Source organism: Pectinophora gossypiella, chromosome 7 (assembly GCF_024362695.1).
Source record: "Pectinophora gossypiella chromosome 7, ilPecGoss1.1, whole genome shotgun sequence".
Classification (NCBI taxonomy): Eukaryota; Metazoa; Arthropoda; class Insecta; order Lepidoptera; family Gelechiidae; genus Pectinophora; species Pectinophora gossypiella.
Genome location: NC_065410.1, coordinates 16046492 through 16059738, shown reverse-complemented (window position 1 = coordinate 16059738; position 13247 = coordinate 16046492). Strand labels below are relative to the sequence as shown.

Here is a 13247-nt window from a genome sequence, read left to right as displayed (position 1 = left end):
GCGACAGAGTCCTAAAGTGGGTACATTATATTGCTCATGACTGTACGTAAAGGGAGTGAATTACAACGTTTTCTTATAATATTTCCGAATCAAATGTCATTGACCCATGCACAGCTGATGGCGGGAAAATGCAATTGTGGTACTTTGACAGCTATTTTTCTTTTTATATTTTTTTTATTCGGGTTCTATGCAACATAAAGCACAATATGAGATTGAAAATAATTAAAAGAATTATTTTTTGATCAAAATAATAATGGGTGGAAGATGTTATTGTGCCTGAGCGTAATAAAAAGGGTCATAATTTATACCCAAATACAAAGATAAATGATGCATGTGTCTGTTATCCCTGAAATTAGAAGGTTGAACGAAGGAAAATCTTTACAGCGTAAAGATGATTCTATATTGTCTAAAAATAATAAGTAGTAGTCCAAAAATAATCTATATTGTTTTTGGACTACGTTCCAAAAACAATATGGCGCTGTAAAGATTTTCTATACTGTGTGTTTTTTATAATAAATAACTAATTTTTTTTTTCTATATAAACGAGATAAAAAATACAAACGCATAAGTCGTTCTCGCTTACTCACGATGACATTTTGCTATCACGTTCTAAACTGGATCGCAGTAAGCATTTACGGTAAGCGCCTAGAACTGCTATAATAACAGGAATAAAACTTTTAATCCAGTACTATTAAAAGTGCAATTTGTACTTGGAAGGACAATTCGATGCGCTAATTTTCTTACGTCTAAGGAGGTGAAACTAACTGTTCCATTGAGTTGATCGAGATGTATCATTGAGTCAAGTCATTTTTGTCACTACAAATACGTTTTTTTTTTACCTTTGATGGGTTTGCTCTTGGCCTCAGACTTACCTGAAGGCGTTGGCGAGGCCTAAGATGGAGCGAGCTTGCCCAGAATATGCCTGTTTACTCTGGCTTGGCAAGTAATTTATTTTTCGTGGCAACTCAACAAAAACAAAAATGTCTCTTTTCCTTACAGAAGACTGGTGGATCAAAATTAAAATAGTTCCAGTGAGCAGGTGTCTGCAACTTTTAAATTAGCTAATTAACTAATTTGCATTATGCCAGTTATAAGCAGGTCTGGAAAAGAGATGATTATCTTTGACGATAATGCTTAATTAACAAAGAAAACACTACACATTTCACATTGCCTAGTAAAATGATAATACTTACAAGTATTTCAGTATACGTGAGTGATTGAGAATCAAAAGATCCAATCTTCAAATCAGTAGTAAAACAAAATAGTTAATTTTTTCATATTTTTTTTTTGTAATTTTAATTATAAGTGTGTAGTAAAAGAACTACTGCCTTACAAGTATACATAAGTGATTGCGAGTCAAACGATCCAATCTTTGAATCAATACACCCCGTCACTAGCTCACACTATGATAAATGTTACGCGAATGTATCTGCTATCCAAACTGGTTATTACTATTTATTATCTATGGCTTTTCTGGCTAAATAACAGTTAAAAGGTACAAGGAAAAATGGCGAAGGAAGAACCCTGGTTATTTCCTGGTTATTCGTAGGTAGGAATCAATTTCAATAACGGTTTAAAGACAAATGGATATAATGTAAATAATTATTACAATAGGCAGTTGAAAGCACGAAAGATTTTTTAATAAATCTTTGTGTAAACAATGGAGGGAGAATTTATTGGGTAACGGAAAATAATACGGAAAGTAAAATAGGGTAATGTTAGCCTCCCAATCACTTGGGACTTAAACATAGCTAGCGAGGAGTAGGTGGGTATATATAGGTACATCTCTGCTCACTAGGATACGAGCACCTAGGCGGCGCAACCTGCATATATATTTTGGTGTTCCAGGTATCCTAGTGAGATTATGGCCATAAGGACATAAGTCCGTAACACGGTTTGGAATTTTAAGTTATACCCGTCGTTTTCTTATCCGCCGAAACGGAACGGAAACGAGGACGGATTATTGACAACAGTTAATTTTAAAATGAATAAGGGAATGAATGAATAACCGGGGCGAATAAAATAGGCAGCTCGCTGATAAGCAACGTCTGACGTGTGCTTCATTCTGTCAGGTTATTAGTAACTTATATTAGTCAATATACAATTTTCGGAGGGTTTCTTAAATTTCCGCCTTTTCGGCGGATAAGAAAATGATAAGTATAACTTATAGTAAAATTAGGAGATGTCTGCAGGAATCGGGACCATTGGCTTTACCACTGTAAGCACCAATAAGTATAATTATAATAAATAAAATATTCAAGACGCGATAAATCCGTGCTACCCTCGTAGATATTAAACGAGCCATCTTACAATGCAACGAAATGACATATGTTTTAATCTGTGCGCATTTCTTCATGGAACAAGTTTCTACTGTTATCTGTGGTTCACATAGCGGAAGGTTTAAAGAATAAACAATCTTCAGACAAGTCATCTAGCTGGTATGTAATTTAGCGCCTAACCACCCCTTTCCTCTGCGAGGCTTAATTGAAACGGCTTGTTTGTAGGCCGTAACTCCGTTACTGCTGCCCGCCTGTCATCGCAGTTATTATCTCGGCAAAGAATATTGAGCTGTAGAAGGGACATCCTTTTATCCGAGTGCAGCGAAGCAAAAGGGATGTTTATGTAACTACGTCTGTTCCCTCTTAACTTATAAACCTATAATCAGAATTAAATAAATGATGACTATCAAAAGTGGCTCTAAGTTGTTTTCTGACAATTTTTTTTATCAAATTGTAATAACAGAGTTTCAATTTGATTACATCGTGCGTTTTTCTGTGTATCTTGTAAAAGACAAGGGTTTCCATCATACAAAAGACACCGAGACTGTGCTTTTTTACCATAACTTATAAACTACTGAGCCGATTTTGATGAAACTTACAATATTCTTTAACTTAATATGTAATCCATTCAAAAATAATGATTGCATTACGACTTGAAGCCTCTGCAAAATGCGAGGACAAACATACATACGACACTTGCGAAAGTTTAAACGCTTATATAACATAATTATTTTAACGAATATTGTGAAATATATATATCATCATAATCATCATCAGCCCATTAACGTCCCCACTGCTGGGGCACGGGCCTTCCCTATGGATGGATAGGGAGATCGGGCCTTAAAACATCACGCGGGCCCAGTGCGGATTGATGGTTATTAACGACTGCTAATGCAGCCGGGACCAACGGCTTAACGTGCCTTCCGAAGCACGGAGGAGCTCGAGATGAAAACTTTTTTTTGTGGTCACCCATCCTATGACCGGCCTTTGCGAATGTTGCTTAACTTCAACAATCGCAGACCGAACGCGTTTACCGCTGCGCCACCGAGCTTCTCATAAAAAAAACATACATAGATTAAACAAATGACAATAGGCAAAAATGTACAGAACTTGGTTCAAGAACCTGCATGTAATGAAAGCTTAGGCTTTTCCTATGATTCTGGCAAAATTATACTCTCCTTTTTTTGAAGTCAGTTAAAAGTATCTCAACAAAAAGTATGTAAGTAATATAATATTTACAATGTAGACTCAAAAACCCAATAGCAAGGCCCGGTAAAACAACTCGGCTCAAAAGGGGTGGTTACAATGATGCAACCCAAGATACCATATTTATGTAGATGAGTTCGATACTATCGCCAGGTGCAAATGCGGTCTTCAATTTTTGATTCAGTTTATGATTAGTAAAGTAATTATTAAGTGTTTATAAGGAGGATGAGTTAATGAAAACGATGGACTGTGTTGCTTATAGAAATATGTACACATACTTAAACTAAAAAAATGAGGGTCTGGATAGAAGCAATTGGAATTCCATAGGTAGGAAATGTAGTGAACGCCAGGACCGCCTGTGTAGTATTACATATCTCAATAAAATATATGCAGAAAGATTGTACGCATTTTGAGCTCCATCCTTCCTTCTATAGTGTGGGTTGCGAGGTGGACTACCAACCCCATCAACCCTGGTGTCAGGGTTACTATTGAGCCGCCAAAGGCCCCTGACATTGCTCATGTAACGACTACTTACTTACATCAGTAAGTAGTAACCGGGACCAACGGCTTAACATGACTTACTTTCGGACAATCAAGTGATCAGCCTGTAATGTCCTAACCAAACTAGGGCTCATGATTTTTGTGATATGTCCCCACCGAGATTTGAACCTGGGACCTCTAGGTCGTGAGCCCAACGCTCATACCACTGGACCACAGAGGCCACGGAGGATTTTGAGCTAAAATGTGCTAATATTTTACCATTGATAAAAGCAGTCCATGTGGTCTTTTCGTAATTACTATCAACCATTGAACAAGGTCGTTGCTTCTAGATATAAATATTATCACGCGCAAGGTACTAAATCTAGGTAATATAAATCTGACAGTTATGTTAGCCGCTAACCTAATGAAAGTCAAATAACTGGGACTAGGTCGACATGAAGTATATCCCGTGCCCTAAGAGTACTGCAGGGGACAGAAGTTATTGAACTAAATCCATAAGGAATAAATTGTACATACATACATAAAGATGTGTTGCTGTTGCAGTTTCTTGTCATTTCTTCTCCTCAGCCATAACACCTTGCGAAATGGCGTAGACTCAAAAATGTTAAATTGACCTTCAACAAGTTTATCTGTGATAATTACGTTGAATAAATGATTCTGATTCTGACTCACGCCTATTTCCCACCTGGTTAAGCAGATACTACGGATTTCAAATTGCTTCGATCCTAACATACTTCTCTTGCTTCTTCCACATCAAACGTTTCATACACGCACGCCGGTTCAGAGTAGATCTTACCGAACCTTTTCTAAGGAGACCACCAATTATTAAATTGGTAATTAATAGAATCCGTACAATTTATTAAAATTGTACGGATTCTATTAAACAGAATATGAATGAAAGAAATGTTTTGTATGTCAATTGCTTCGAAGCACCAAGGCCACCTATTTATCATCACTAATTTAGGAACCACGCTCTTGTCGGTGTAGCGTTCTCCATTCTTGTCTATCAAAGGCCAATTCTCGCACTTCCTTATAAGACACGACGTTCACCTTCTCTTTAATCTGTTCCATGTAAGCTCTTCTTGGTCTTCCCCTTCCTCTCTTTCCTTGTAGCTTCCCTTCTATGATATTTTTAACAAATTCCTACAATCATCTTGCCCTTTTTTTTACGAGGAGAAATCCATCACGGATACCCAACCGCCCGGGGAAAGCGACTGGGTTATGTGAGACTCCTATTTACTAAAACTCCTCGGTATTCCACACCGTTCGCCGATTGGCGGGTTTCCGGGGACGTTAGCACACTCTTCCGTGCACCCGTCGGCGCCGTCCGATTCGGACTCTCCCTGGGTTCAGGATGGGAGGAGCAGTCCATCCTGATCTCCGATATTATGTGATCTGCCGGGAACACACGGCAGACCTCCACAGCCCTTGATGGATTGAGCGACGGGATTTCCCCGCTCCCATCGCCCAAGGGCTACAATCATCTTGCGTCTTCTGTCCTCAATAACTCTTTAAGTCTAATCTGTCTTTTTTCCCTTACTCTTACTCATCATCTTCCTAGCACTATTCTGTTTTCCGCTTACATAACCTGAATTTTATTTTTAGGACGTTCAAAACCACGAACGGAACGAGCTTGTAAAAATATGATCGTTATCTCAGCAAAGGATTGTTTTAATATCCATTGTATTGCTAATTGAATGCTGCAAAACTAAAAATGTTTCACAGTTCACAGTATATTTGTTCATATTGTTTCCACTAATTAGTACAGTGGTTTAAATCTTAATGAACGCTCGGTCTTATTGTATTTAGAATTTATTATCTGTAGTCTTACGTACTTCACACTTTATACCTAACATGAGCTCACAAGTATTGGGCTAGATAGGTGCATCCATCAAGATGAACCAAGTACCCACACACACAGGAAACATCGTGAGAAAACCCGTATTTCCGAGAAATGCGTTTCCAAAATATGTGACCTAACCTGTAACGCGATAGTTTTCCCTTCGCGGGTTGGAAGGTCAGACAGGAAGTCGCTACTGTGTTTTGAAATTCTAAATTCCCTACGACACTACTGGCTGGTAGTGCAGAAGGGAATAAATATTCCCCACGGCAAAACTGGTAGTGCGGCTTGGTAGTGCGGTGGGGAAGAAGGGGTAAAAAGCCGGTCCTGTCAAATCTTTAGGTTAGGTAAGCGGACCCTGTGAAAAAACGGATAAGGCTACGGAGATGATGATGATGATATTTGCTATGAATCCACCATCACATCCATCTTAAGATCCACCCACACCTCACCGAGCTTTTTGTTAGACCAACGCGATAGGCGGTGAGTCGTATCGCCGTCTATAACGGTCGAGCCAAATTGTGTCACCGAAAATTGCACGTAGGAAAAATTAAAAATATTTTTTGACGTGCCTCATTGTTGATTCGCCGCGTTGACTACTGGGCCGGCCATATGGGGACCGCTGAGGGCTCTCACCCGGTACATAGTTTAAAACAACAGGCCTGAACGTGTGGACGTCGTTTGAGAGGATTATTGAAAGAATTAATCGACTCTAGTGGATCATGAGGTTGAGTGAGGAAAATGTCAACCACGCCGCGCCGGCGGGGTTGGCATCGGGGTCTTGAAGTGACAACCAGTGACTAATGTGTGCTAATAATCTTGTTGTAATCTAAAAAGTTTACCTGCTTCTGATCTTGCATACGATTTATGTTATCGTTCGAATACACATTAGAAACAGGTTCATACAGGATCAAACCAGTCATCTTGTTAACAGCTTGCTGGAACCCTAGGTCTTTAAGTACTTGGAACGTGATTGGTCAGAGCAAGCATAACACTTTAGAACAAGAGGATGCATAAATAATCTTAAGTACTTTTGAGCTAAAGGCGCCGGCTTTTTTTGCCGTGACTTATAGTAGATGGCATTAACTACTTGGCCGGACAAAGGGGAGCGCTGAAGGCTCTCACCCTGTACAAAATTTAAACAACAGAGCTGAGGGTGCCCAGTTGGGCGCGAACCTCGGCTCATGGCATCGTCTGAGAGGACGAATATTTAAGGATATATAACCAAAAATACACGATTAAAAAAAAACACTAAGTAAAATGTTCATGATTTTTCCGACAGACTATTCCAATTGATATTAACTCAGAATCATGGTCTGAATCATTCCCCTCAGTATTCTGTGCGATGTCTGTAGGATCCAAACATGAATTCACACTCATATAGGTTTGAATTCAGGGCCACCACAGAATCTGCAGTATGGAAGGATTATGCAGGTCATACCTTTTTTTTTGACGTGACTTATTGTAGATTTGCCGCAGATGGCATTAACTACTTGGCCGGACAAATGGGGAGCGCTGAAGGCTCTCACCCGGTATGCAGGTCATACCAATCATCACATATTCAAACCATAAGAACCTTGTCTCAACCTCATCATCTCTGGTGTCAGAGTTGATAGGGTTTAAGGTTCGTCATCCACCTTACAACCCAAACAAAGGTTAGAAGAGATAAACACCTCCATAACTTTACAGTATTATCAAAACGTCTCACTTACAAGGAAGATATGTTTAAGAAATGTCTTCCAATTACAAGCTAAGTGCTGCAAATGAGTTGAAGGCTGGCCTCAGCAGGTCTAACCCCAATGAGGTACGGGTCCTCACAAACCCTCGACCTGGATATGCAATGGCTCCCATCACAGAGTCGTCAACAAAATCGCTGCATTAGCATTCTAGGTTGCGTCTTCCATGAGCCTCGTTTATCGTTGACTGTGAATATGATGAAACTTTTTAAGACAGTGAAGGAATTTGAAATCACAAATTGTAATTTTATGTGTCGATAAATAAAATTTTCTTTTTTCTCAAATATTTCAATATATTACGTTAGAAGTGACTGGCGAGTGATAATTTGAAGAAAAAAAAATATGTCAGAGAAGTTTTAAATTGAGAAATGGAGAAGGGTTTTCTTTATCAATTCATACATACATAAATTCACGCCTATTTCCCACCAGGGTAATAATATATAGGTTTAAGTTTATAAACAATCTTTTTGTAGCATTTCCAGTATTTTTATAAAGTGTTTTTTTTTATAATATATATATTTTTATATACTTTAAGCCTAGCATTGTATCGTTAGTTTTGTTACTGTTCTCATCAAGTTCTACAATTTGTTTTATTTTTGGTATCCTGTGATTGGCGAACAAACATTGTACTTACTGTAATTATTCTTAGTTAATTAATAAGCTGTTGGATATCCTCAATAAATAAATAAAAATAAATAAGTAAGCAGAGACTATGTGGACTAAGTGGAAATTCCATTTACTTCGAACCTGACACACTTCTCTTGCTTCCTTCACATTCATCAATCGTTTCATCCACGCACGCCGGTTCAGAGTAGAATGTACTGAACCTTTTCTAAGGACATCTCCAATTTGGTCTATGTACATCCTTCTAGGTCGTTCTCTGCCCTACCACCAACCTATCACTTTTTTTTATCACTAAGAAGCAAAAATTGGGGATGTCTTTAAAAAAGGTTTAGTACAATTTACTCTTACCCGTGCGTGTATGAAACGATTGATGAATGTGGAGTAAACACAAGTGTGTTAGGACTGAAGCAACTGGAATTCCATAGTGTCTTACCCCGGTGGGAAATAGGCGTGAGTTTATCTATGTATGAAAGAACCAAAAACCTCAGCGTTTCATGGTAGACGAGTCTATTCCGCAAACAGTTCCAAAGGGGGCTAATGTCATAATCGCGGTATTCATACGACCATTATACCTACGCCATGTTGTTATACAACTAGGGTTGCTCCTTTGAAAAAGAAAAAAAAACGTTACAAGACTATTTTTTAATAAGTATGCGGGTATTTTTTACATCATACACAAAGTTAAGCCCGTAATGTCTAAAAATCAGGACACAATCTGCAGGCAGTTTGCTAGCCTTAAGATGATTTAGGATCAAGTGATCATAATTAAATACATAATAACAAAATAATTATGGATCTACCTACTCCACTCCAATCTCATCAGTCATCCCGTGATCATGGCACTTGAAACAGTGTCGAAATATCGGAAGTCTCATATCCCTGATTTAAACGCGGTAAGAACCCGTTATTATGTGTTTTAATTATGATAATAACCGCGTAAACCTAAAACAATGTATCTAGCGATCAGCCAAACACATAACATAACGCACCTGTGTCTCTAAAGGGGTAGACACATCGCACATAAATTATAATGGTCTATCATGTAGCAAAAGACTCGATTCACGAATACCTAATTATTACTGAAGTTTGCTATGTAAGTATCTAAGTTAATCTCAAATGACTATTTTTTCTATAATTTTCATATGTGCTTTTACATTTAATTGTAAACATTATTTAATTATTTGTATACCTATTTGTAGGTGGAACGTAAAGAACTATAACCTAAACCTGTAACACCAATTTTATGTACCTATGTTCAATGCAAATAAAGAATCGGAATCTGAATCTGAGGATAAAGCGTCTGAACACGTCATATGTTTTTTGTCGCCCAAAAAATATAGTACACTGTTTTATCAATAGTTTTTAACTGTAAGAAAAAAATAAAATCTATCCTAATTCAGTTTTGTAAACAAACCAAAATATTACGTCCTAATCGGGACCATGTATGTCCTAATCGGGATAATGTATTTCCTAATCGGGCCAATATATGTCCTAATCGGGACCAGGTATGTCCTTATCGGGACAATTTAAGCCCCAGTTCCGGGTCCTATGGCAGCCCTATGCTGCGCAAATGGTACCAGTTTGCCATCAGGTGGGACAAATTATACTCTTGTACTAACACCTTGGATCGTCATTATTCATTGGCAGGCTGTTATAAACTAGTTTTTTTTGTAATATATTTTAAATGAAAATGATAATGAGAAACTATTTAGATAATCAACGGTGATCGGAGTAGTTTTTTTTATATCTTTATTTCGAGTGATTTGAAGCATTGTTTTTCTTTTTTGATAATAATAATATTAAAAAAATATTTTTACATAAATAGCATTACATTATTAGTGCAAGTTTACAATTGTAACTGATTTTACGTTTTTCAGAGACAATATCTATGATTCTTACACTAGGCAAAGCCTGTATCTTAAGAATCATGTTCATTGCGTTTATTAACAACAGTTCGGTCACGAGCATTAAAATGTATACACTTTGGTACCATGTCATATTAACTTTTTTGACAAATTGAACTGTAAGTCTTACTAAATGTCAAATATGTTAATGCAACAGAGTCCTAAAGTGGGCACATTATATTGCTCATGACTGTACATACTATCCAAGTCTCCATTCGATCCATATAGAATCAAAGCCAGAGACACTAGAGAAAATCAAAACCAACCCAATTAGAATCTTCATTTACGCATAGTACCTGGATGTCAGTGATACCGTAACGAAAAATTAGGAGATATCTGCAGGAGTCGGAGCCAGTGTTACCATAATTATTATCTCAATTCCTCGCACTTCTAAAGGCTAGCCGCGTAGTAAAGCTAAACTGAGTTCTGCACTTTTTTTCTTCACATTGACGGCAATTAACGTAGTCTTGGCTTATCAGTAGCAAAGTGACAGATTGGCTACAAGATGGTATAAAGTGGCTGCCCCGTCGCCATTCCACTAATAAGTGCGATAAACATGTTAAATTAACTTTATTTTCGCTTTAGAGTAGTTTGCATTCACAGAACGTCTGTAGACGTGGTGAATAATTTTCCTATTTTTGTGGTTTAATTAATTTGCTTTTTTTACTTATATAATAGGTATTCCTTATGTACGCATAACAGATTGGTTACAATAAATGATACTCTGAGCACAGTACATAATAACTAATATATTTTTACTGTGTCTCTAGGTGTGTGATTTTCACCGATGTTGATCTCGCCGGTGTGGTCGACGATCTATCCAATTGACTCAGCCTGTATCCACTGCACTGCTGGGTTTATGCCTCCTCTCTTTCACGCCATTCTTTCTGGTCCTGTGCAAGTCTCATAAAGTGCTTTTCGGCGTACCTCACAATGTCATCCAACAATCGGGCTGTCCTACTAGGGTCGATTAATTCTTTCAATTTTGAACCTCTCAATCGATCCCCTGTGCGATCTGGCTAAGCTGACTGAGGCCCCCGGTGAGATTGTGGTAAAAAGCAAACCTATTTTGAATCATTAAAAAGCTATATTACTTTCTAACGTAGGAAACAACCTAACCTAACATAACATAACAAATACTTTATTGCACAAACAGGAAAAAACAAAATACAAAACAAAAGAGAAATAGAATGAGTACAATAGGCGGCCTTATTGCTAGGTAGCAATCTCTACCAACCATACAACACAACACCACCATAGCAACCTACCATATCTCTACAAAGTATGCTCAACCAAAGTACCTACAAAAGTGAGTTATGGGGGGCAACGTTATTGGTACTGCGTACCGCTTTCCACTGCATAATGAGTTTCAATTAATATCTTTGTATGCGCGAGAGTGCAGTTGCTATTGCATTTGAAATCTATATTAGATTTACTATTAGAAAGGATAAATGTGAAACTAGTGAAGGGAGCCGCTAGTAACGGTAACTTCGCGCAATGGCGAAGTATGTTATTTCTATGAAGGAAAAAAACATCATCATCAATTTAAGAGCCACGCTCTTGTTGGTGTAGCATTTTCCATGCTACTTTTTTAGGGAAAAATAGGGCAGTGGTTTCCCTCTTGCCTTCCGCCCCGCAGTACTCTGTCTGACGCAAGTGGGATGGCGCCCAGAGTAGTCTATTACAAAGCCATACTAGGACTCCTGTCCTCCGCCTCTGAACTAATAGTACTAGTAGTAGAAGGAAAAAAATAATAATAAAAAACAAATCTCTGTTATAGTGGAGAGGCTCATCTCTTGTCGCTATAAGGTTTATCATCACCATCATAACATAACATAACAAATACTTTATTGCACAAACAGCAAAATACAAAACAAAAGAGAAATACATAAGTAATAGGCGACCTTATTGCTAAGTAGCAATATCTTCCATCCAACCTTTAAGTATAAGAGACATTTAACATCACTCGACACGATTTTTTGTCATTGGACATTTTACGATTACGTATAAATATTGGCTACAATTTGCCTTTGGTAACTGTGGTCATTAGACATGACGGGCGCGAATTTGTGTATGTATGTATGTATGTTAACAAGTTGGTTAGTTTATCACTATGTTTTGACACAAGTATTTTGTTACATATAACTTGTACGTACTTACGACAAACAACTATAGATAGGTTCTTACATAAAAACTCGTAAAAAAAGCACCATCTTCTACCTCGTTAAACAATTTCTTTTTTAACTTAACCTTAAAATATTTGCTCAAAACTCGAGTTTCCGATCTAGTTGTATGTAAATCAGAGCAGACCTCCATCGTACATTATGTGGAGACATTTTAAAGGCAGCATCTTCTATAGCATTTTATGCCCTGTCAATCTGGACGGTACACTCGAAGCCACTGCGAAGTATACAGCTACAGAAATTAATATCTTTGTAGTACTTCTCACATTGTCCATAAATGTTTTTACAATTAGGTGGCCTTTATTTGTAAAAGTCTATTTCATAAAATATACTGTTAGGTTCCCTAATAAAATAAAATAAATAATAAATTTAAGTTATTTTCTGTTTTTTGTGTTTTTTTTTTTGTCAGGGATTAACCATCCATGTCAAATGGCAAATAGAAAAAAAATCTTATATTTATTTTAGTGTATCAAATTTAAGTGACCGGATATATTTAATAGTTTTTTTTCACTAACTACTACAGTAGGATGTAAGTACTTAAAATTTATACGATAAAAACATTAAAGAAAATGTGTATATGCGGAATTGTAAAATGTAAAATACATTGTAAGAAATTACCATACCTATTTATAGTATTCGATTAGCTTTAAAAAGTACTAAAATAATAATTTACCTACAAAGTTACTTAAACAAGTCAAAAATATAAATGTGTAGTAAAAAAGTTTAATGCGGGTGTCGCTTTACATCAAAAGACATTTTTCCACAGAAAATATGGTAGCAACTGAAAAATTATTGTATTTGTGGCTTATTACTGCGAGTTAACGACCAGTAAATGCGATTTTTATTGCGGATCGTTGCGATTAAATACTGCCTTTTGCTTCAATTTGCGTATTTGATGATGAGGTAAAGTGGTCAGTCGCAGGATGCGATTATTGCCGTCCCCACCCACTCCATAACGTTACTAAGTATCGCGT

General features: G+C 37.2%; 1 protein-coding gene across 2 annotated transcripts in view; it reads left to right on the top strand.

Moving 5' to 3' along the window:
* The window catches only part of LOC126368358 (protein dachsous), a 409369-nt gene that overhangs the window by 329674 nt on the left and 66448 nt on the right, over positions 1-13247 (top strand). The window lies entirely within an intron of this gene.